This window comes from Bubalus bubalis, chromosome 19 (assembly GCF_019923935.1).
Source record: "Bubalus bubalis isolate 160015118507 breed Murrah chromosome 19, NDDB_SH_1, whole genome shotgun sequence".
NCBI classification, from domain to species: Eukaryota; Metazoa; Chordata; class Mammalia; order Artiodactyla; family Bovidae; genus Bubalus; species Bubalus bubalis.
In genome coordinates this window covers 14,693,535-14,719,748 of record NC_059175.1, presented here as the reverse complement: position 1 = coordinate 14,719,748, position 26,214 = coordinate 14,693,535, and the positions used below count along the sequence as shown (strand labels likewise).

The 26,214-nt window shown below is 41.8% G+C and overlaps 1 protein-coding gene and 1 long non-coding RNA gene across 2 annotated transcripts in view; one reads left to right on the top strand and one right to left on the bottom strand.

Moving 5' to 3' along the window:
• LOC102398570 (regulator of G protein signaling 7 binding protein) overlaps positions 1-26,214 on the top strand; it is a 105,216-nt gene that overhangs the window by 2,970 nt on the left and 76,032 nt on the right. The gene's annotated exons all lie outside the window — the stretch shown is intronic.
• Positions 8,832-26,214, bottom strand: part of LOC123330523 — an 80,781-nt gene continuing 63,398 nt past the window's right edge. Inside the window, exons 3-4 of the long non-coding RNA XR_006546482.2 lie at positions 22,364-22,421; positions 8,832-9,157 (exon numbers count right to left, since the gene is read on the bottom strand). This is a non-coding gene — a long non-coding RNA (uncharacterized LOC123330523). The remainder of the gene's footprint in view (positions 9,158-22,363; positions 22,422-26,214) is intronic.

The window sequence follows — 26,214 nt, the reverse complement described above, 5'->3', positions numbered from 1 at the left end:
TCTACTAATCTCCTTGAAGTGAGAGACATATAAAATGTTACAAACCTAATTTAGTAGCAGTATTGAACATTATTGTCCTTTTCTGTTTTGTCTGTTATACTATACTTAACAAGAAGTGAATCTGCGAGTGAATCTAAATGTTTAAGGATTTGGGGGAGGAAATGCAGCTGTGAAAAGTATCAGAGAAGAAGAGAGAAAAACAATCAGAAACACAAAAGGGAATCATGGTGGCTTAAAGTCTATAAAGAAGCAATGGTTCAGAAGAAAAAACAGGTTTAGAACAGACAGTTTTATGCTCAGAGCTAAGGAACTGCATATTTGTAAACTGTGTGTGTAACAGTTTATGGTGGGTTTATATCCAGGATTCCTTTGAACTGGACTTCAAATTGAGAACATGTTCTAATCAGATAAGAGGTACTGGAGAAATGAACAAGGAGGTCAGTTTAGTCTGTTCTGCTACACACACTTCTAAAGGTTTAGGAAAGAAAGAGTCTGCAACTATCGGGTACCAGTTAAGTTTTGAGGATTTGAGGTGAATTTTATTAATTCAGGGAATTATAGCCATTCACTACTTGCTTACATGTTATTTGAGGAATGTTACTGGGGCAGGTTTATAAGGATTCGTGGGAAAACGGGTTGTTCTTAGAGCCTTGCAAAAGTAAGGTCAACTCTATTGAATGTTCTGGTGTAGAATTTGAAACATTTTCCTCCTTAAAATAATGAGATAGAGTTTAACCTTTCTGAAAAATGACAGCAAGATAATTGAGGAAAATCCCTTAAACCCATCACCATCTGGACCCCATTAATGAAGGATGTGATTCCCCTGGGTGGAATTCTATTCCTGATATTGCTGGTTATGCAGGCTTTCATTTCAGGCTTCCTGTGAAGGTTGGTAGGGAGGCTGAAGGATTCACTTTACAATTGGATGCAGGGGTAAGAAAAGCAATGATTCCTGGGGAATGTAGACAGAAAGACTAGATTTCTTGAGTGCCCATTGTCTGCTGGTACAATCCATTTAATTGACAGAATAATCCTCTGAGGGACGGATTAGTATCTTTATTCGACAAATTGGTTTCAGGGAGGTTGAGCAAATTGCCCAGTCACACAACTAAAAAGTGGTACTTGAATCGGGCCCGGGTTTGCATGCTTCTGAAAACCATGATCTTTCCTCCATATAATGCTGCCATTCAGAAAGATGTCAGGTAGAAAGGAACGAAATACTAAGACATGCTCAAGAGATGAACTTCCAAAAGGGTACATAAAATGAAAGAAGACAGTCAGAAAATACCACATATTATATGATTCCATTTAAGTGAAATGCTCAGAGAAAGCAAATCTATAAGAAACAGAAAGTATATTAGTGGTTTCCTAGGGTGGGAACAGAGAGTAAGTGCAAATGAGCTTGAGGCATCCTTGGGAGTGATGGAAATAATCCAAATTTGAATTAGGGTGATAGTTGTCAACTGTATGTTTTCTGAAAATCAATGACTTGCCCACTTACAATGAGTGAATTTTACAGTATGTAAAGGATACCTCAATAAGTATTTTTAAAAAGGTGTGATCACTGTTACCATGATTAACACTTGCCTTTCGTTGGGTTTATTCTTTTCAACATATGTAGTTTTTAGTGAAAGTGATATGAGCTACAGAGATGGGACGAAGGTAAGCTTGGCTCTCCATGCATGCATCAAGATGCCTGCCTGATAGTGATCATCTAAGCACCAATTTGTTTCTCTGGGGAGGAATATAGTTTGGGTTAAAAGTTAAAAAAAAAAAAAAAAAAGAATTAAGCCACAAATGCTATATGGCTTCTATCCCTGACCAATTGAAGTCCTCAAGGAATGGTGACCACAAGAGAAGAAGATTCCGTGTGGTTCTCACTAGCTGGCCCTGGGTAAGCAGACCTTCTTCACAGACACAAGGGAAACACTTTCTCAAATTGTATTTAGATCAGCAGACGTTTGGGTACAGCCTTTTCTTTCTTTACTGTACCTTCGCCATGCTGATCTTCTCCTAGGTGTTAAAGCTAAGCGGGGCCTTGCTCGGTGTTTCTGTGTATCTATGAGTACGTGCATGCATGTATACACATGTGCACCCATCAGGGGTAGCTGGCTTTCTGGGCCCTGTCTCCTTGAACTTCCTTCCAAAAATGACTTCTGAGACACCTTTGAAGAATCCCTAGGGCTCCATGATACTGAGAATACTGAGTTAGCAAAATATCCTCCCTTTTATATTTACAGAACCTGAGTTTTGGAGGATTTAAAGTGACTTTAGAAGCAACTTGGTCATATGAGTGTGTATGAGGATTTTATAGTCAGGCAGACCTGCGCTGAATACCATATTTGCTGATCTTGATGGAATTACTTAACCCTCTGAATCTCAGTTCCCTCATTTGTAAACTAGTTGTCATGCTTACTCCTGAGTTAGTTGAGAGGACTTAGGGAGCCAGCTGGGTGATGCCTACCCTGGCAGTGGCACTCTGCCCTTCCCAGGTTGCTCCAAGGATGCAACCCCGGCCTCATGCTCCCTGGTCTAGTGTCTGTTCCATCAACCACATTCATCTCCTGAGAGTGAAGACAAAAGAGCATGAGCTAGGAGGACCAGAAGAGACAATATCCTCTAGCAAACCCTCTAGTTTATGCTGTGGCTGGTGGGTTGGTGATTAGGAGTCCTTGTCCTATATGTTTCTATGGTGTCTGTGTTGCTCTGGGTCTTCACACCACAACCTTCTGTTAGTGGCTGCTGATGAGAGTGAAAGCGAGGTTTGAGTATGCTACTATGAAAGGCAGTATAGCTGTCATAGGAAAGAGCACTGACTCTAAATCAGATTGTATGATTAGTCACTCAGCCATGTCCAACTGTTTGCAACCCCATGGACTATAGCCTGCAAGGCTTCTCTGTCCATGGGGGTTCTCTAGGCAAGAATACTGGAGTGGGTTGTCAATGCCCTCCTCCAGGGGATCTTCCCAACCCAGGGATCGACCCCAGGTCTCCTGCATTGCAGACTGATTCTTTACCATCTGAGCCTGGATAAAATCCTGGATTCACCACTTACTAGGGATACATGGGAACTGATATGCCAATTGCTTCACAGGGTGGTAAATGGCAGTCTGGTGTGGTGGCTAAGTACATAGACTTTGGAGTGAGACTGCCATTGTTCAAATCTCAGCCTTACTACTCACAAATAGTGTGACCTTGGGCAAAGATATTGTCTCTCTGCCTCAATTTCTTAATCAGCAAAATAGGGCTGATGAATAATGGGACCAAATCATACAGTATTCTGAGAATTAAGTAACATACTTAGAAGTATGTTACTTTACTTAAGTAAGTAAAGTAACATACTTAGAAGACTGCCTAGCATCCAGAAAATACTAGTATTAAGTTCATATTAATGTTACTGTTGGAGAAGGAAATGGCAACCCATTCCATTGGAGAATCCCAGGGACGGGGGAGCCTGGTGGGCTGCCGTCTATGGGGCTCACAGAGTCGGACACGACTGAAGCGACTTAGCAGCAGCAGTTTTACTGTAATTATTAACAAAACATTTAAAATTCAGGTGGTCAGATACATTTATATAAAAAATATGTATCCATCAAATAGTTTTCAAATATTCCATCTGGAATAAATTTTTGTTTACCTAGGCTTCTTACTTTATTTCTGAAAAACTTTCTAGGCTGAAATTTCCCAGATGGTTATCGAAAGACCTCTTCTATAATGTGTTAAAAACACTATGGAGATGTGAAGTTTCAAAAGTAGTTAGGTTTAAGATTATTTTCTTCATATAAATCAACCTAGATTCTTCATAAATCATAATATTTACAAAATCTTTTAGCCTAACTCTGGTATAAGCTGTGTGACATTGGACGAGACTGTTAAATTCTCTGTACACCTCAAAAATTGAATTGAATGATTTCTGAGTCATCTGGCTTTATCATTCTAATGTTCTATGTTAATTCATGTAGAATCACATAGATTTTCTCTACAGAACTGAGCGATTAAAAAAAAAAATAAGCACATGCCAGAAGTTTTATGATTGAATTCCAGAAATAATGTTAGGATGTGAACGCACTGTGATCACAAGAAGAATCTTAATCTCCTAATGGCTTCCGGAAACAATATCATGATTATCCTAGGGGTCTGTATTCACAGATTTTAGGGTTTTCCCTTCAGCAATTGTTTTCCTGACCAGCCAGGCCTATGTTTTTCTCCTTGTATCTCTCCTCGTGTCTTTTCTTCTTTTTTGGTCTATTTTAGTTGTGTTTGATTCTTGTTTGACTTTCCTGCTCTTTTTTTCCCATCTCCCTGTGTGTCCATTTCCTGTCTTGTTTGCTAGGATACTGAGATGGGAGAGGGAAACTCCACAACTGCAGCTTAGTCAGGGTGCTTCCTTTCAGCACCTTGCCTGAGGGGGCAGTGATTATGTGGGGTGATGGAGAGCGGAAGGAGTGTTTGGTGAGAAAGCAGAAGGGGTGTTTGGTGACTATGGAGGCAGCTAACTCAGCTTTCTTTGATCCACATTATAGAGGAGGCCTGGGGTGTAGTAAAAGAAGCCTAGTTTGTAGTCACGCCAGGTCACCCACACTGTCCTTTATGTTTTCTTCCTATTAAAGATGCTGGGGTTTTAATTTTTTTTTTTAATTTTATTTTATTTTTAAACCTGAAACACTGTATTAGTTTTGCCAAACATCAAAACGAATCCGCCTCTCACTGGTCAGATAGTGAAAGGTGAGTTATATCTGCACCAAAAGAATATGCTATCCATCTAAGATAATGACAATTCAGTGTTACTTTTCTAGGACTATAGTAACAAAGTACCACAACCTGAGTAGCTTAAACTATGAAAAGTTCTTTTCTCACAGGACTGGAGGCCCAAGATCAAGGCAAGGCTAGTGCCCTGTGAAGACTGTTTCTTTATCTAGCTTCTAGTGGTTTGCTGGCAATCTTTGGTATTTCTTGGCTTATTGAAATATCTCTGCCTCCAACTCCACACGATCTTCTCTGTGTTGATGTACGTGTGTCCAGATTTTCCTGTTTATAAGACATCAGTAATACTGAATTTGGGGGCCACTCTACTGTACATTTTCCTTTGGAGAAGGAAATGGCAACCCACTCCAGTATTCTTGCCTGGAGAATCCCATGGACAGAGGAGCCTGGTAGGCTACAGTCCACGGGGTCGCAGAGAGTCGGACACGACTGAGCGACCTCCCTCACTCACTCACTCACTATGACCTCATGCTAACTTTACTGATTGCACCTGCACCAACGTATTTCCAGATAAGGTCACATTCTGAGATCCTGGGTGTCAGGATTTCAACATATGAATTTGGGAGGAGGGGTGTGGACACAGAAGGGTAATTCAACCCACAGCAAATTTCCTTCCCCCATCTGCAGTAGAATACAGACTCTGGGTTGTTTTGCGTGGTGGGGATGGAGTTTTGCCCAACACTATCTGCAAAGATAGTGGAGGACAGAGGAACCTGGTGTGTTATAGTCCACGGGGTCACAAAGAGTCGGATCCAACTTAGTGACTGAACAGCAACAGCAATCTGCATACTTTCTGGACATCTTTGCACTTCCCAGCACCCAGTGTTTTATCATTTGCAGCACTGCAGCTCATATTGGGGTGGGATTTGTGATCATGAAATAGGATACTTTTTGTATGAAATGGATGTATGTGTTCACAAAGAATCCCCAGTATGGTTAGCACTTTGCTCTAACCGATTTAATTACTGATGTCTGAAGGTGGAGCAAAATCAACTGCAGAAAAAAATATCAGGGGGAAGTAGTAATTAATACATTGAATATTAGGCACCTGACAGTCCACATATAGGACACTCACTTTCTCGGGTCTGCATGGCTGGGAGTAGGTTGTGGCCCTCAGTGGGACTGATACTGTACTCAGGAGCAAGTGACAAAGGACTGACTCATACCCAATTAAAGAAGAGTGTTATTCTTACTAACCATACCAGGTGTGATAGGGAGTCTAGACACATGTCTCCCATTGCCTATTGAGGTTTAGCCTTTTTATTTTTGAACAGACCTAATGACTTAGAGGAGAGTGAAAAAGTTGGCTTAAAGCTCTACATTCAGAAAACTAAGATCATGGCATCTGGTCCCATCACTTCATGGAAATAGATGGGGAAACAGTGGAAACGGTGGCAGACGTTATTTTTTGGGACTCCAAAATCACTGCAGATGGTGATTGCAGCCATGAAATTCAAAGATTCTTACTCCTTGGAAGGAAAGTTATGACCAACCTAGATAGTATATTAAAAAGCAGAGACATTACTTTGCCAACAAAGGTCCGTCTAGTCAAGGCTATGGTTTTTCCAGTAGTCATGTAAGGATGGGAGAGTTGGACTGTGAAGAAAGCTGAGCGCCAAAGAATTGATGCTTTTGAACTGTGATGTTGGAGAAGACTCTTGAGAGTCCCTTGGACTGCAAGGAGATCCAACCAGTCCATTCTTTAGGAGATCAGCCCAGGGTGTTCTTTGGAAGGAAAGATGCTAAAGCTGAAACTCCAGTACTTTGGCCACCTCATGCAAAGAGTTGACTCATTGGAAAAGACTCTGATGCTGGAAGGGATTGGGGGCAGGAGGAGAAGGGGAAGCAGAGGATGAGATGGCTGGATAGCATCACCGACTCAATGGACATGAGTTTGAATGAACTCCGGGAGTTGGTGATGGACAGGGAGGCCTGGCGTGCTGCGATTCATGGGGTCGCAGAGAGTCGGACACGACTGAGCACTCGCTGAACTGAACTGAAGGACTTTTACCTTGTTAAAGCTTTCTAATAGATGTTTCAATTTAGAGAGAAAATTAAATCTAAAACAACCTTTAGAAAACTCCTCATCACTTTATTATTTATTCTGTGAAGTGCAAGAGAGCAAGTCTGTGTTTATTTCATGTTTATACCAGGTGCCAAGCTCATGAGGAAATGTGCACCTTGTTTGTTCATTAAGTGTACTTGGTACTTTTAAATCTATTCTTAAAAGGCATTGTGTCATATACTTCAATTTAAAAATCAACTAAACTTTAATAAGAGGGAAAAAACTGTGTCTTGATACAGACTTTAGGGGAAAAAATGAGCAAATACATTAGCTTATATTTTATATTTCTATTATATTTGACTATTTTTTTCTGGTTTATAACTATAAAACCAATATATTGGTTTTTAAATGAGAGAACTTGAAGAACACACTTAAGATCAATTTCTGAGGCATAGATGTTCATTCTTATGAGAAATTAGTGGGCACTCTATATTTTAGAATTACTCAGAAGGTAATCATGTTTCAGGTTATTTGATAAATATCATCCTAACATCTGTTTGGTGACTTTATGTTGAGTAGTTAAACAACCATTTTCTACTGAGATTATTTTTTAAAAACCATTTGTAAACACTTAGCCCTTGAAAGTTTAGATGTGTCTCATCCAAAAAGATACCTATATAAAGCAAACTCCAGAGCAGTAACTAAACCACCAGACAGTTCTTTTATTTCCTCTGCTCTAGAAGACATGACTTTTTTTTAAAAAGTGAAAACTTCCTGAAAACCATTTAATTGCTTGTCTATATACATATATATACATATGTATATTGCTTGTTCATACATATATTATATATACTTATAAATACTAAAATTTATGAAATAGATTCCTGTTAGAATAATGTGTCTAATCTTAAAAAGAAGTGCTGCTTTAGCAAATAATGTTTCCAATCCAATGGAAAACTCTAGTTACAATAGGTTAACAAAAATCAACTTAACATTTGCAGGTGTAGATAAATAGTAAGCTAACAATCTACAGCTATTTAACTGAGTTTGAGCCAAAGTGTGTGTGTTGTAGGGGGGGATGCATACTAACCCAGAAGGCATCAAACCCCTAGGGTATTCTTCAGTTACTAAAAATAAGTATCTCAAAGTCTCCCACAGTTTTATTCTGTCAGTTATTAAGTCCTGTGCTGTTTTATCTTTTCCAACATCTGTTGTATCTCTTTTTCACCCCATTTATGTGGCCACCCACTTAGTTCAGACTCAAGTCCCCTCAGGCCATCAACTATTCCAGATGGTCTCCTCACCATTAGTCTCTCACCTCTTCTTTTCAGTTTCTCACTAGATCCAGACTAATCCTGCTAAAACTCTCCTCTAATCTTGTCACTTCCTTGCTTTAAAACTTTCAAAGATGCTCCATTGCCTAAAAAGCAGTGTTTCTTCAAATGGGATTCATGCATTAACCTGTCTCAGAATCATGTGGGGTGCCCTCAGACTGACAGAACCAAAGTTCTAGGGAATGAGGCCTGGAAATCCAACTTTTTTAACAAGCACCACCCCATCCCCCAAGAGATTCTTGAACATGCTGAAAATAAGGCCTGTCAGCCTGAAGCAGGGATTCTCAACCTGGGCTGCGCACTGTAGTCACCGGGGAAGCTTTAAAAAATTGCTGATGCTTGAATTCCATCCCTAGAGTTTCTGATTTAGATGATCCAGGAGGCAGCCTAGGCATTGGGATATTTTTTTAAAGCTCGCTATGTGAACATTTGTATAAAAATGGATTACATTTGGCTACACTGAACACAAAAATTCAAAGTGGCAGTTGCTTAAAGACACCAGGGTTTATTCTGTCACAGAAAAGAAGCCCTAGAATGGCCAGTTTAGAACTGGTATGCTGGCTCACCAAAGAAGGCAATGGCACCCCACTCCAGTGCTCTTGCCTGGAAAATCCCATGGATGGAGGAGCCTGGTGGGCTGCAGTCCATGGGGTTGTGAAGAGTCGGACACGGCTGAGCGACTTCACTTTCCCTTTTCACTTTCATGCATTGGAGAAGGAAATGGCAACCCACTCCAGTGTTCTTGCCTGGAGTGTCCCAGGGACGGGGGAGCCTGGTGGGCTGCCGTCTATGAGGTCGCACAGAATCGGACACGACTGAAGTGACTTAGCATAGCATGCTGGCTCACAAGTGAGCGTTCCTGTTGCCCGTTGTTTATGGCTTCCATCAATTTCACTTTATGATGTGAGATTACAACAGGAGCTCCAGCCATGAGTCCCAGTTCCAGACCAGAAGAAAGGTTGAAGGCGAAAGGCCACTTCCCAGCTGGGTCCTCTCTTTTTAAGCAGACCGAAACAGAACTTCTTCCAGAACTGCATCATGTGGCCACATCTCACTGTGAGGGAGACAAGGAAAAGGATTCTCTTATCCTTGCCACCTTAAATAAAAGAAGGACTTTAACACTAAGGAAAAGAGAGAGAACAAATATAGGGAAACAACACATGACCTCTGTCCCCAGTCTGTATTCCTGGACTTAACTTTTACCATTTAATTTGTAAATACTTTGCTTATTCAGACTAGTCTGCCTTTTAGTCCTTAAGGGTGTGTAGCGGGATTGCCCCATTCTATCAAGTCTGCATCTATGGTTTCTAGATGAAAAATCCCATTCCATCTATTAAAAGAAATAATTTACTCTCCTAAATGTCAAGGTCTTACTTGCAGTCTCATTGTCTGCCATTCTCCTTGCACAGAAATTCAGAGTGGATCAGAGGGTCCCAAAGTGAATAAGAATATTTCTTCTGCTTTTAAATGGACCCATGAAAAAGATTAAAGGTTCAGGAACCACTTGGGAGGACAGGAAGTTAGGCAAGGTGCCTTTGAAAGGGTTTGAGTATAATTTTCACACAGCAGGATGTGAAATAGGATAAGGCCTACAAGGAGGATAAGTAGTGGCATTCAAGAAATCAATTTTTAAAAATCTACCAGAAATGGAGTGGGTTTAAAAAAAAATAGACCTAAACTTTATTTTTTAAATTTATTCTTAATTGGAGAATCATTGCTTTACAATATTGTATTAGTTTCTACTATACAAAAACATGAATCAGCTATATATCCTCTCCCTCTTGAGCCTCCCCACCCCCACCCCAGCATTCTAGGTCAACACAGAGCACTGAGCTGAGTTCCCTGCGCTATACAGCTGCTTCTCACAAGCTATTTTACACATGGTCTCTGAGAGTCGGACACGACTGAGTGACTTCACTTTGACTTTTCACTTTCATGCATTGGAGAAGGAAGTGGCAACCCACTCCAGTGTTCTTGCCTGGAGAATCCCAGGGATGGGGGAGCCTGGTGGGCTGCCGTCTATGGGGTTGCACAGAGTTGGACACGACTAAAGCGACTTAGCAGCAGCAGCAGCAGCAGCAGCGTATATACATCAGTGCTACTGTCTCAATTCATCCTACCTTCTAAACTTTATTTTAAATCAAAGAAAAAAATTCCATCAAGGAGCTAAAATCTGATGAGCTATATTAGAAATAAAAGGTAGGGAGGTAGGTATAAGCTTCAAGATGATCTGTGATCAACATTGTAAGTTCATTAAGAGAAACTGAACTTGAAACTCATTATCTCATGTAAATGGTGTTATATACAGCAGTCGGGACATAAATGGTATTTAACCCATAATTTCCTAAACTATAAACCTATTCAACACATGTGACAGTATCTTCGGTGAGGAAACATATTCATTTCCAACTCTGGAAGTCATCTTCCTTTCTGGGGACCTATTCATAGAGCATCCATATGCCACGTGCTTTTCTAGGTGCCAGAAATACAGCAGTTCTGAAAAAATAGAGAAGGTCCCTGCATTCATGGTTAGGGATGATCAAGAAGAGCTATAGTCTAAAATTTTGTGTCCCCACAAAATTTATTATGTTGAAATTCTAATGCCCAGTGTTATGACACCAGTAGGTGGGTCCTTGGGAGATACTGAAGCCATAGGATGGAGCCCTCATGTATGGGATTAGCGTGCTAATAAAGAAGGCTCCAGAAATATCCCTCACCCCTTCCGCCAGTGAGAAAACACAGAGAGGGCACTGGCTATGAGCCAGGAAGAAGGCTCTCACCAAACAGGGCCTTTTTGTGCCTTGATCTCATATTTCCATCTCCAAAACTGTGAGAAATACATTTCTGTGAAATGGCACCCGACTCCAATGTTCTTGCCTGGAAAATCCCATGGACGGAAGAGCCTGGTGGGCTGCAGTCCATGGGGTCGCAAAGAGTTGGACACGACTGAGCAACTTCACTTTCTTTCTTTGTTTCTAAGCCACCCAGTCTGTGGTATTTTGTTATAGCAACCTGAATGGACAAAGACAAAAAGAAACAAGCAAAGGAGAGAGCATTTCAGAGAGTGATAAAAGCAGTGGAAAAAATAAAATAGGATGATATTATTAAAGAATGATGGGTGCAGTGTGGTGACATCTGAGAAGGTGACATTCTAACTTGATATCTGACTTTGAGAAGTCATGTGATGAGCTAAGAGAAAAACATTTCAGGCGGAAGGAATAGCAAGTGTAAAGGTTCTAAAATGAACTGACCTTGGCATGTCTGAGGGAAAGAAAGAAGACTAGATGATCAGTTTGGAATTGACTTCAGCTGCAAGTAACATAGGCTGAATTTCTGTGACTTTCATAGATACAGGTTTATTTTCTTGCATAATTATAAACCCAGTGATAGGGGATAGCACACATTGGTTCATGATTTAACGGTATCAGGCCTGAGATTTCTATAATTGGGCCTTTTCCTCTAAGTTCCAAGATTGGTGCTTCAGCTCCAGAAATTCTCTCCATGCTTCCAAGTAGGAAGGACAGAGAGCAAAGGCAAAGACATAGATAACTGTGTCTCTTTTAAAAAGAGCTTTTTCAGGGGGCTTCCCTGAATGCAAGGGGTCCAGGTTCAATCCCGGGTCAAGGAGCTAGATCCCACCTGCTGCAGCTAAGAGTTCACAAACCACAACTAAACATTCCACCGTTGCAGCTGCTGCTGCTAAGTCACTTCAGTCGTGTCCGACTCTGTGCGACACCACGGATGGCAGCCCACCAGGCTCTCCCGTCCCTCCGATTTTCCAGGCAAGAATACTGGAGTGGGTTGCCATTTCCTTCTCCAATGCATGAAAGTGAAAAGTCAAAGTGAAGTCACTCAGTCGTGTCCGACTCTTGGCAACCTCATGGACTGCAGCCCACCAGGCTCCTCCATCCATGGGATTTTCCAGGCAAGAGTACTGGAGTGGGGTGCCACTGCCTTCTCCAAACATTCCACTAGTCGAAACTAAAGAAAAAAAATAAAAAGATTCTACATGCTGCAACTAAAGATCCCACGTGCCCAGCACAGCCAAATAAATAATTAATTAAAAATAAATAAATGAATAGCAAGCTTTGTCAAAAGTCTCACATAACAACTTCCATGAACATCCTGTTGGCCAGGAATAAATCATATGACTTTCATGCTGTGACTTACATACATCTCTGTCCATATTAGCTGTCTAGTGAGGACAAAAATTTCCCAATCTGTAAGCCAAAGTGATGCTTCCTGAGGCCCAGGATAGGGGAACTTTAGCAAGACTAGGGAGACAGGAAGGGTAGGGCGCTTGGATGTGAGAAGTAAGGAAAGGGGTGTTCAGTTCAGTTCAGTTCAGTCGCTCAGTTGTGTCCGACTCTTTGCGACCCCATGAATTGCAGCATGCCAGGCCTCCCTGTGCATCACCAACTCCTGGAGTTCACTCAGACTCACACCCATGGAGTCAGTGATGCCATCCAGCCATTTCATCCTTTGTCATCCCCTTCTCCTCTTGCCCCCAATCCCTCTCAGCATCAGAGTCTTTTCCAAGGAGTCAACTCTTCACATGAGGTGGCCAAAGTACTGGAGTTTCAGCTTTAGCATCCGTCCTTCCAAAGAAATCCCAGGGCTGATCTCCTTCAGAATGGACTGGTTGGATCTCCTTGCAGTCCAAGGGACTCTCAAGAGTCTTCTCCCACACCACAGTTCAAAAGCATCAATTCTTCGGTGCTCAGCTTTTTTCACAGTCCAACTCTCACATCCATACATGACCACTGGAAAAACCATAACCTTGACTAGACGGACCTTTGTTGGCAAAGTAATGTCTCTGCTTTTGAATATGCTATCTAGGTTGGTCATAACTTTCCTTCCAAGGAGTAAGCGTCTTTTATTTTCATGGCTGCAGTCACCATCTGCAGTGATTTTGGAGCCCCCCAAAATAAAGTCTGACACTGTTTCCACTGTTTCCCCATTTATTTGCCATGAAGTGATGGGACCGGATGCCATGATCTTAGTTTTCTGAATGTTGAGCTTTAAGCCAACTTTTTCACTCCGTTGGGGAGGAGATCCCCTAGCATCTACCCCTCCTTCCTGCCCATTTCCTTCTTGGCTTATTAGTCCTTCCATTTCTTCCTTAAATATTGAATACCTACTATGGGCTGGCCACTGTGCAAGTCTCTGGAGGTAAAAAAATAAATACAACACATTGCCTGCCCTTCAAGGAGCTTATTGCCTAGCATCTGTGTAAACAAGCAGACATGTAAACAAATCATTGCAAAATAGTGGGATCACCGCAACGATAGAAATATGTAGATAGTAGGAGAGGCACAAAGGAGGTGGCAGTCAGCTCAGCTTGTGTGGGTGTAGCCAGGAAAGACTACTTCATTAAGGGCAGGATGTCACCTAGACAGAGCTTTGGATGCAAGGAGTAAAGCCCTTCCTCTTTCGTGTGTCTTTGAGGTTTCTTCTGTGAGTAAACTTGAAAAGACACCGTTTGTGTGTCTTGAGCCAAGGAGAAACAGAAATAGGAGTTTCACTGTGCTGAGAACCAACTGCGTGCTGTACCCCTTTGCCTATATTATTCCATGATTAAATGAGTTCATCTGAAATAATATTTACTTAGAACCCAGTGAGATAATATCTTAAAGTGAGCTATTTTGGCTAAGAAATCCTTGTACCTATGAGTAGCAGAGACCAGCCTAATCATAGAGCCCACTGTGAATTAGGTAGGTGGGAGCTGGGATTCTTTCACAAGTTCAAGCATGTCAGAACAGTGGTCCTGGTGATTCCTGTGGTTCAAGTGACTTGGCCCTTGTGGTTCCAAGATCGTGGTCCCATTCATAGCCAATAAGACTCCAAGGCTGACTCTTGAGATTAGACCAGTAGTCCCCAACATTTTTGGCACCAGGGATCTGTTCTGTGGAAGGTGATTTTTTTCATGGACCCTGGTGGTGGAGGGGAAGGATAGTTTCTGGATGGTTCTCATAAGGAGTTTACAACCTAGACCCCTGGCATGCACGGTTCATAGTAGGGTTTGAATTCCTATAAGAAACCTAATGCTGCCACTGATCTGAAAGGAGGCAGGGCTCAGGGGTGATGCGAGTGATTGGGGAGTAGCTGTAAATACAGATGAAGCTTCACTTGCTCACCCACCACTCATCTCCTGCTGTGCAGCCTGGTTCCTAACACAGGAGTGGGGGACCCCTGTGCTAGAGCTTCCACACCTCACCTGGAAGCTCCCCAGAGCACCCATAATGCTAAATATTTTTAGAATTTCCATTTGGTAGTACATTTAGTTCAACAAGTTGAGGTATTTGGTCAAGATATTGGGCAGAGTTGGAGTTTAAACTCAGGTCTTTCTAGTGCCTGAGTCTTTATTTTGACACTACACGGGGCTATTTTGTTTCCCCAGGCAGCTCCTTTCTTTCTCCGAGTGGCCCCAGGATTGGCCGACCTGCCTTCCTTCCCTTCCACTGTTACAAAGTGTTATTTCCACTCAGAGTCTCTCTGCTTCCCTGGACTCACTTCAGCACAAGGACCTCTTCAGCCAGCACACAGCTGACTTGAGGGTTTTTAAGGTTTCCTCAGCTAGTAAGAGAAGAAAACAAGCAGGCAGGAAAAAAAATAACAAAATTATGGCCTTGCTGAAGCCGCCAGTGGAATGTGAATGGATCTCAGCTCTGCATTCTCGAGGCCTCAGCATTTCTCTCTGGGCTCCAAATTTTTCAGACTTCCTCTCTCCATACTGGGTCTACCTCAAATTGCTCCATCCTTGGGCACCCCTTTTCTGGTCTGTTTCCCTACTCAAGTCTTAGAAATATTGGACCAGGTTGAGGCCGGCTGAATTCTGGATTTCAAGAAACCACGTGCTTCTTCTCAGCAGAGCACATTGGAGGAGGGGACACTCTAGTATCACAGTGACACCGGCCACCCAGCTCCACGTCAACACATCAGTGAGCACAGGAGTGGGGAGAGAACTGCAGATAAGGGTGAGGAGTGGTGCCCACTCACCACTTTTGAGGAGAGGCTCAGAAAAGAGCTTCCCACTGGTTGATGGATGATAGGACCACTCAGGAAAGTACCATAGAGGCTGGGTAAAAAGATGGGAAGGACTCACAGGTGACAAGAATGGGAAGAGATTACCAGACCAGTCTCAAAACATCACTTCTTAAAATACCCAAATCCCTTCTTGTCAATAAACCCAAAAGAGCTCCTGCTTTCCCCACAAATGAAGTTTAAAATTGGAATACACAGTAATTATCTAAATCAGCCCCTTCATGGGATTTCCAGATTTCGACCAGACGGATAACTTCTCAGAGCTTCAGGCTCTAAGTTTTAGGCCCTGTTATTCCCTTACTGGGTCCCATTTTGAAACATCAAATTTGGCTTGGAAGTTTTCTCCCTTTTTGTATGCAGACATACCTCATTTTGGTATACTTTACAGATACTGCATTTTTTTAAAGAAATTGATGATTTGTGTCAATCCTGCATTGAACAAGTCCGTGGCTTGGAATTCTTATTTCTGTTCTTGCCATCCACTCCCTGAGCTCAGGAATTATGTGAAACTGACAGTTTTTTCCTCTCTCAGATATTCATTATCAGTAAACAGACAATTTCTGATTTTTTAATCTTCAATATCATATTCCTATTATTCCATTACTATGAAAATTCCTACCTGTCTTAGAATCAAAGAATAAATGATTCCCCCTTGCCCTCACCAAAATATTTCTGATGTAGGAAAAATTTAGGTAGAAAACAGATTAATTCCTAAAATTACCTCTGGTGTATAATCATGTATAATTCATGTTTCTTAAGTCACACACTTTAAACATTTGGGGGCTTAGTCATTATTTCTGTTCAAGGGGGGATTATTTGAAAAAAATGCACTGATGTCTGTAAGAAGAAGATGTGGTCAGAAGTGAGTTTTGGGGAAGTGAGTCAAGGATAAGTCATCTTAAGACTCTTATTCTTGTTCTTACTAGCACTTTTATAAAAATCTATTTGTTTTGGTTTTGTGATGGTCCTCATCTGGGTCCTGCTCAAAAATAGGAAGACCTTCCATCTGAGGGCCACAATTGAGTGTTCATTCCTACAGGCACCAGATGAGGCAGATGGTAATGGTCAGGATCTTTCTGTGGTTGTGATTTGGGGATGTGTAGCTTAGATGAGCACAAATATGCTCACGGTGGAAGAGAGAAACACTCACCCTACTGAGAAGTGAGTGACAGATCTCTCCCTAGTGTGGGGCATATTAGGATTCTCCAAAGAAACAGAAACAATCAGGTGTGGGGGGGAGGAGGTAATATAGAACGAGGCTCACACAATTACGGAGGCAGAGCAGTCCCACAATTTGCCATCTGCAAGCTGGAGACCCAGGAAAGTGGTGGTCTAATTCACTCAGAGTCCAAACACCCGAGAAGCAGGGGAAACAATGATGTGAGTCCTAGTCTGAGGGCAGGAGGGGACTAATGTCCTAGCTTAGCATTCAGAGAGAGAATTCAACCTTCTTTCACTGTTTTGTTCTGTTTGGACCCTCAGGGGATTAAATGGTACCCACCCACACTGGGGATGGCCTCCTGCTTTACTCTGTGCCAATGCAAATGCTAATCTCTTCCAGAAACAGCCAGAAACAGGGTTTCACCACATGCCTGGGCATCCTGGGGTTGAGTCAAGTTGACACATAAAGGTCATCATTATACTGGGTCAGTTGCTTTGACCATGGCAGAGGGCTGAAAGGCCCAGAATTCAGAATTCTCCAAGAGCAGCTGTGGAGGATCACCTGTGGACATCTGAGGAGACTTCTCTCTGTGCATAGTGAGAGGGGCGAGTTGAGGTGGTCCCTGTCCATCAGCATGTGCTCAGGAATCAGGACCCAGCCACCCCTCACCTCAGAGTCACTACATGGAGGATGACAGGGTTTGAAGGAGATGGCTGTATCTTCCAAGCTGGGTGACTTTCATGAACGTTTTTTGTCATAAACCCTGTTTTCTTACTATCTGAAGTTTGAGCTCAAATGGCTGCATCTGTTTGCGTACTGTACCATCATTGAATAATGAGGAAACTGCTCAGATTATTTTAGGCCACAGCATGCACCATAATGCAAAATCACTCAGCAAATGTTCCCTCCAGAAAACAAGCCTTCTCAACTGTTTTTATATTCATGGATTCAATCTTTTTGTTTTCTGAGGATGAAATATGTTTTAAGCTACCAAGTCTGTTCAGAGTAGCTTTAAATGATTCTCGAAATTTTCCTATTAGGTTATTGTACAGGCACCATCGTGGATTTGATGTGAAAATGTGAAACAAGTTAAAATGTCTGTTTAGGTGTAATCTTTCCTAAAGACAAGTCATCCCAGTTCATTTGGGGGAAGTCTTGCTTTTCATGCTTCACCGTTATAAAGACAATCTCCAACTTCAGAGAAAGAAATTCTGTGGGATGTGAGGGGGAAAGAGGCAAGAAAGGAGAATGATTCAGCTGGAAAAGAGGAAAGAAAATGAAGAAGGAGGAAGTAATTAGTTCTTTGGGAACTGTGCTGATTAAGGAGCTGGCACTGCCGAGGGATAAAGGAATGAAGCTAAAGGGAAAAGAAAAGGGAACATGCAGTTGTAAGGTTGGAGGCAGTTGTGCAAATCAACTCTCCAAACTCAGATCCATCAGGGGCCAGAGAGGCGATGTGAAAAAGTGAAGTGGTGGGGGAAAGGGGAGGGGGCCAATGGAGCGTCCACACCAGTGGGTCTAAGGCAGGCTGCTACCAGACTCCGCTGATTACTGATTCCCATGCAGAAAGGTGGGCCAAATGTGCCATGTTTGTGGCTTTTTAAAAAGAGAATCCATGAATTCATGTTTGTCTGTGAAATATCACAATTTTTAAATGTTGGCTAACAGAAAAGTCTGCTGAGTGAAAGTGGCCCTCAGCCATGAGTGGCTACCTCTATTAATTATCACCTGCTTGCTTGCTCAGAATATTTACAGAAGGTTGGATATGAACAATTAGAGAGATGCCAGGACGTGTGACCATTTTGTATATGTGTTAGTAACTGTATCACCTTCTTAATTTCTTTGTTGCTTTCTGTGTAGAGTATTAAAACTCACTAATACCTGTCACCTCATTAAACAAAATGAAACCTAAAAAAACCCTAGCAAATATAGGAAAAACATAGATGTATATTTTGGCCTTGAATTGTTAGTTAATGAAGGTCAAACATATTTAATTAGCCTTCAGTTTAGTTCGGTTGCTCAGTCGTGTCCGACTCTTTGTGACCCCATGAATCGCAGCACACCAGGCCTGCGTGTCCATCACCATCTGCCAGAGTTCACTCAAACTTGCGTCCATTGAGTCGGTGATGCCATCCAGCCATCTCATCCTCTGTCATCCCCTTCTCCTCCTGCCCCCAATCCCTCCCAGCATCAGAGTCTTTTCCAATAAGTCAACTCTTGGCATTAGCCTTAGGAATATGTTAAACATTTTTAGAATTCAACCTAAGGAAAGAGATTATAATATTTGTACATGTATCCTGAAGTCACATTGCTTGAAAGATGCTCTCTTTTGCCAAGACAATTATTTACATTATCATCTAGCTCACACCATTACTCTTTTGTATCAAACAGGAGCCATTGATCTTATTAGGATCAAGATCAAGACAAATAGCCTGTCAGATATCTAGCAGAGTCTGAGTTCCACATGAAAGCTAAATATAGGACATACATATTTTACTTTAGCTAAATGAGATCCTAAGTGGGGGGGGGGGGGGAAATACTCTCTTAACCTGATTTCTTATTATTTATATGATTTAGTAGCTATTCGGATTTAACTATAAAAGGATGCCGTATACAAATACAGACAAATGTCAATTTGCACGAAAGAGTCAAGGCTATTTCTAGACAGCTATTTCTGAATTACCAGCAAAGGGTGTAATTCTCTGATCAGTTTTCTCTGCTTAAGACTGTGGAACCTACATCAGGTATTTTCTTTTACTCAACAACATGTCCCTTCCAGACTTAAGATGGAAGGGACAGCCTCAGTAGATCATCCATGCTTCTCTTGCCCTTCCCCCTACCCATGCCGCCCCTCCTTCAAGCAACTGGAAGAACAGCTAGAGGGACTTCCCAAGTGGTCTTATAAAGACAGTTCCCCTCCCTACCATTGCAGGGGTTCTTTGGGCCTCTGCCTGTAGACCTAAAGTGGGTACTGTCTAACATTCCTTGATTTCGTGGAGCTACAGTGGCCCCTGAGAGGTGCACTCATCCTTCACTGAGTAAACAGAAGCCCTGTCCGTATGGATATCGGGTGCTTTGCAGGATGCAAAGTGCTGCCACAAATAGTAAGTCACTTAATCCTTTTTATACCTTTGTGAGCTGGAAATATTATCCCTGTTTTATAGATAAGGAAATTAAAGCTCTGAGAGGTGAAGTGACTTATCTTTGACCACACAGCCTGCGAGTGACAGGAGTAAATTGAGAAGCCGGGTCTTCTGCCTTCTAGTCCATGATCCTGTCCACCACCCCCAGGTACCACTCCCCAGTCATCCTGTTATTTGTCTCTAAGGAATTTCTGGATAACCAGACCTGAGACCAGGCAGATTCTTTTCTCTTATAAACAGACATGTGTCTGCTCCATTTGGATGTCCTCCGTTCCTTTCAGTTGCTGTTCTGATGTATTATACAGAGCTGAGGAATCCACATCATATTCAGGACAGCAGGGAGGCCCCAGGAACAAATCCACCATAAGGAAGAAGGAAGCTGGCACTTTTCTGTAATTTCTAAGAGTAGTATTCTATGTATAGCATGCTCCCTGAACACTTTCCCTCCCAGGCCTTGGGATAGAACCTGTGGCTGTGAACTGAAAGCTAAATCAGTAAATGCTAGAGCTGCACAGCTCAACTGACTTTGCTTCCAGATGTTTCTTCGAATAAACATAAGACATAGTGAACAGTCCTTTTCTAACTTTTCAGTCTCTGACCTGGAGGGGTGAGGCGAGCTTCACTTTCCCCAGCCTCAGGTTACAGTCCGTTTCCAACTCCACTGCCACCAGGAAGAGGCAATGGCATTGGTGGCCGGCTCTCGTTCAGTTGGCACCTGTGTGGGACAGTTGGGACCTGGGGCAGCGAAGTCTCAGGCCAGCTTACTGCGTGAGTGAATAACTTTAATGGGGCTATTTAAACACTCTACCAGTAGTTTCCAGAAACACCACCCCAGAGTTCCTGGAGATGCTGGGGGTGCAACCAAACAACCAGGCAGGTGGAGGAATCAGAGCCTTTGTGATCTCGGGGCTAATGCTAAAGGGCCTTGTAGCTGTGCATACACGTGGTGAAAAGCCAAAGACACTCAGATTTCCCTCCAGCTGCAGCTGCTCATTTGCCTTTCCCCTGTACTGGCTCTAAAACAAACATTCAAAGCTCTCTAAAATCTGAGCAGTTATGAAAGTATGCACTGGTCTTTCAGCTCTCAAGACCAAATATCCCATGAAAATTGACTAAGAAATCACCAGAGTAACACTCGAGTGCTATTAGCTCAAGAAGAATAATTAATTGTAGGAGTGTTCGTGTTCCCCCTTTAACAGGAGGGATAATAATAACGGGCAGGAGTGACTGCTGAGAGGATCCCAGGACACCTGACTGTGTGCTCTTAATTCCAGAAGCCCCATGGTGCTGAGCAGGGGATCAGACTCTGCTGCGTGTTAGACTTCCTGGAGGAGTTTTTGAACATACTGATAGCTGGATTCCACACCCCAGATTGATTACATCAGAATGTGTGGAGGTGAGGCCCAAACATAATATTTTTAAAATTGTCTGCAGGGTTGAGAACCTCTGGTATAGAGGAATGAGGTCCATATTGGTAATCAATTTCAGCCAAGCTTTCAACTGAGTAATTTTGATTAATCCGTTGACTACTCTAGACTGTGGTTTTTATATCATTTCTAAGTTTCCTTTGGGCTTCCCTTGTGGCTCAGACGGTAAAGAATCTACCTGTAATGCTGGAGAGGCAGATTCAATCCCTGGTCAGGAAGATCCCCTGGAGAAGGGGATGACAACCCACTCCCTTATTTTTGCCTAGGAAATCTCATGAACAGAGGAGCCTGGTGGGCTACAGTCCATGGGGTCTCAAAGAGTCAGACATGACTGAGAGACTAACACTTTCACTTTCTTTTTCTTTCAAGTTTCCTTTAAGCTGCAAAAATGTGTATCTGTACATTATAGAATCACTTGTCATGGTTAAAAAAATAGGAGTGATCTAAATATTCAGTAGAAGATTAATTAAATAAATAACAATATACCTAGAGGCTAGAATACTGTGCAAACCTTGAAAATGACAGTAAGTGGAAAAAACAGATTATAAAACAGTTTTACAGGATGACCCATATCTGAAAAAAAAAAAAAAGAAAAGAAAATTATATAGCTAGGGACTTCCCTGGTGGTTCAGTGGCTAAGACTCTGTACTCTCAATGCAGGGAGTCCAGGTTTGATCCCTGGGTCAAGGATCCCTGGGATGAATAGATCCCACAGGACACAACTAAAGACCCTGCATGTTGCGCCAAAGATTGAAGATCTCCAGTGCTACAACTAAGACCTGGAGCAGCCAAAGAAATATTTTTAAAAAATTATACAGCTAGATGTAATTGCAAAGATATGCACCAAAATTTCATAATTTTTCCTTTCTGGGTAAATTATTTTCATTTTCTCTTTTATATATATGTGTGTATTTTCTAACTATCCTGTATTAAACATTAAAAGGGGAAAATTGACTCATACGTCGTCTTAAATATACACCTTGATCATACTTGTAGAATAATCTCAAAAATAAGCATATATGTCTATGTGGTGGTTCTTCTAGTCACTGGGCAGCTAGAGGGAAAAAACAAAAAACAAAAAACACCTGAAGCTTTGCTTGTCCTCTAGGTTACCTTCAAAACTGCTGTAGACTCGTTCATTTTCCTGATTTGGAACTACTGATCTAGAGAAAAAAAGTAGGAGAAAGCATTTCTCCGGCAGTATTTGTTCTGTGTCCTGGCGGGACTGCCCCCGTTTCACTGGAAAGAATAATTAGAGAGGAAGCAGGGGCGAGAAAGTCAGGAGGAGAGACAGCCAGGAGGCTTTTGATCTGTGCTTCTTCCCTAGAGCATCCTGTCATATTTTTGCCTGTATGTCAGTGGTTATAAAGATAAAATGAGAGACATCAGTGCAAGGAGTTAGTGCACCTTTCTGCACACAACTGCTCTATAAATTTCTGTTCATTCACACATGCCTCTGTGAAGAAAATAACTTAGGCACTTACCAAGTGTGTGACGTGACCTCACAGCCTCCGCGTCCCCCGTGTGCCTCAGTTTCCACTTCTGCAAAAAGTAAGAGTTATGATATCTGTGAGAATTAAATGATGTGATGAAGGTAAGACATGAAGCAAAATGTCAAATACCTCCTAAGTGCCAGCTATTATTATTATTCCTTTTTCCTAAATTCCTTAACTAAAAACACCTTGTGATATTGGTAGGACTTTCGTTGCAATCCGGAAAAATAGAATTGTACAAGCTTATAGCTTTAACAATTTGGGAGGGGAATGATAAAAATAGTTTCGAAGATTATATTTTGATTAGAAAATGTATTTTTTCTGCCATTTCAGTACTAAAAAAAGAGTATTATTTCAAGCACTCAGGAATAATTCCTCTGTGATTTGACACCAAGAATAGAGTATTTCATTTCAGAAAAAAATGCCTTAGAGAAATGATGAGCCACTGATAAATGCAGTCACATTAGAAAATGACTTTGGGTTTAAGGCAAATATTTTTCTATTATAAAAGTGATTAGGCTTTTAGAAATGTTTTCAGTACAAAACAATATATATGCATAAAATATAATGAGTGTACCTGGAGCATAAAATATAATGAGTGTACCTTTTTGCTGTCAGACTCAAAGTTCACGAGAACTAAGAATAGGAGAGGAATGGGAAAAAAGAAACTTTGACATCGATGGTTGCAATTCACAAGCTTTATTAACATAAACAGGATCTGAGAACAACATAGGCCAGTGGTTCCCACACTGGATTCCAGTGTTGCCAACTGGAATCACCTGGGAAGCTTCAAAATATATTAGGGATTGGGTCTCATTCTCAACGGTTCTGATTAAGGGGTAGAGGGGATGGCCTGGGCTCCAGGATTTATTAAATATCCCCAGGGGATTCAGATGCATAGATAAGTTTGACAACAACTGGCATAGACAAAGGGTTCACCAAGCAAACAAAAGGTGTCTCCCTTCCTTTTTCCTCAAGGGGATGTTCCCAGGCTTTGGCAATGGGGGGAGCCCCAACATGGGACCCTCTCTTCTTCCCCTCTTTTTCCTGCCCTCAGCTGGAAGAGTTACATCAGCTGCCCAGAAACAATTTATGTTACATCATCTAAGACCAATGACCATATTTCAGACTGTAATCCTTGCTAGGCCAGCATCACACCACCTCCCTTTTTCTGCCTCAGTTTTCACAGTCTTCTTTTAGCTGTGCCTGCAGTACATGGCCAGAAAGCTTCCATTTGTATCCACTTAAGAGCTTCCATGGGCAGGACTTTAATTCTATACTAAATGACATCAAGAAACTGGGAAAACATGTTTCAGTCACAAATTTTAGGTAGAAGCCAAAGTTCAAACAGTAGCTTTGAAGGATGTGATGATCAACAGGCAAACAAACTATGGTTTGAGCATGGCACCCCACTCCAGTATTCTTGCCTGGCAAATCCCATGGACAGAGGAGCCTGGTAGGCGGCAGTCCATGGGATCACACAGAGTCGGACACAACTGAGCGATTTCACTTTCACTTTTCACATTCATGCATTGGAGAAGGAAATGGCAACCCACTCCAGTGTTCTTGCCTGGAGAATCCCAAGGACGGGGAAGCCTGGTGGGCTGCTGTCTATGAGGTCACACAGAGTCAGACACGACTAAAGTGACTTAGCAGTAGCTATATGTTTTTCAGTAGGAGAGTGGCCTCAGTTGGGTCAAATATAAACTCAGCTGTTGAACTAAGAAACAAGGAAGTCATCCACTCATATTTTTAACTTAGTTTTTGCTTTATTGCTTACACTGGAAGTAATAATATAAAGTATTTTTTGAACAAGAATTTGAAGCCAAAGAAGAAACGAGGAAATAGGTAATAGATGTGGATTATGAGCAGGAGTTGGTGATGGACAGGGAAGCCTGGCATGCTGCAGTCCATGGAGTCACAAGGAGTCAGATACAACTGAGCGACTGAACTGAACTGGTGGACAAGATGAGATTCTATAGAAGAGATTTTGTTTGCCTGGAGTGATAAAAATAGCTTTAAGATTTAATACTCCTTTAATGATAAAAATAGTCTCCTATTGTCCTTAGAACATACCTATGTGATGGATTTATTCTTGTGCTGTAGGTGAGGAAATGGAGATTCTTAGAGATTAAGTGTTTTACCCAAGGTCACATAGTAAATGGCAAGGTCAGTTCTTAAACTCATGACCTCTTGACTCACAGGCCACTAGACTTCCTCTGGTGCCACCATTGGAAGAACATAAATAATATCTGAATGTGGTTCAAACTTACTTGATAATTTATCATTTTTGCTTCCCTCTTCATTTTTTAATAACTGCCAGGAACTATTCTGTTATTGATCAGTAATTATATCAATTTGGGTTTTTGTTGCAAGCAAGAGCAGCTTGCTCTGGACATCTTAAGCAAATAGAAGGATATTTTGGAATGTTGATGGGGAGATCATACAATCAGTAGTGTGAGGGAGGGTGTGGAAAATAGATGTAAACCGAGGAGACTGTGTGGGCTACATATCAAAAACAGGCCGGCCAGGATGTTGCCTTGGCTAATGCCACTGACGGACACTGCTGCCCCAAATGAGGCCTAATCACCCCTTCCTCTTGGGTCACACTTGAGTTTCAGAGACCTGGAAAGATTGCCCAACTGCTCATCTGCTGCTAGCACCCTGGCTGCAGGGAGTAAAGGGAGAGTGACTGCCCTGCATCAGCTTCCATAATGGGAAGCAGGACATTGTGACCCCTCAGCACCACTGATAATGGGGAATCTCTTACTAGGTAAGACAGGTTGAATGTTGAACAATAAAAGAAAGGACTAATGTCTCCTGCAAAACAACAGTGGTTTAAAAGATGTATGTGTATTTTTCTATTGTCCTGCAGTGTTAGGGGAAAAAACCTCATAAGACAGGTTCCTAAGGAAATTACAAGCTATTATAAAAATACCTACATTCATTTTTTTAATTAAAAAAATTTGTGGATCATGACTCAAAAGTCATTGGAGACATCAATTTGAGAAGAATGAGAAGAAACCAGGACTCTGCACCTGGGGAGTTTGTTATCTGCCATCTCCCGAGTTCGGAGGTCTGTGGGTTTACACTCTCCTTAGTGTTCCAGTCCAGCTCCACTGCATAAAGAGTCACCCCAAGCAGCAGGGTCACGGCTGCTGTCAGCCATACTCTGGAAATGCCCTCCTTGTTCATTCAGTCATTCTGCCTATATTTATCATGCACTTCTGTGTGTACTAGGCACTGAGGCTTCCAGTACCCCGTTCTGGGATTTCAAAATGAAAGATTCATACACCCTTTAAAAATAGATCTTGTTTGTCCCTGTGTGTGATGGGCCTGTTCTTGCATGTATGAATTTGAGTCCCTGTGTAAGTATGTTGCAATGTAAGAATTAGAGATAGTCTCATTTTTCAAACCACATAGGGGACGTAGGTAATTTACAGAATCCCTGTAGTGACAACATTGGGGTAGTAAAGAGACTAATATGGTTAGACAGTGTTTAAAATGTGCATCATCTTGGAAATTCACCTCCTGTTCTATCCCTGGTTTCCTACCTGTTAGGTACCCCCCTCCCCACCCCTTTTCTTGCTATGTACATATCCACACAGCTAAAGTATAAAAATTCCTTACTGGTTAAGTGCTGTTTTTAGAGAGAAACTTAGGTCTTGAAAATTGTTTCATAAATCTTTTGGGCATGCTCATTGCCTTTCAGAAAAATTAAAGAAAGGAGCTCACCCAAGACAAGTTTATACTAAAAGTCAGGCTAATTTTGATGATAAAAATGGAGCTGGAGCCGTAAATGGAAAGAGGTGTGTAATGACTTAATGTTATCATTGTTTAAA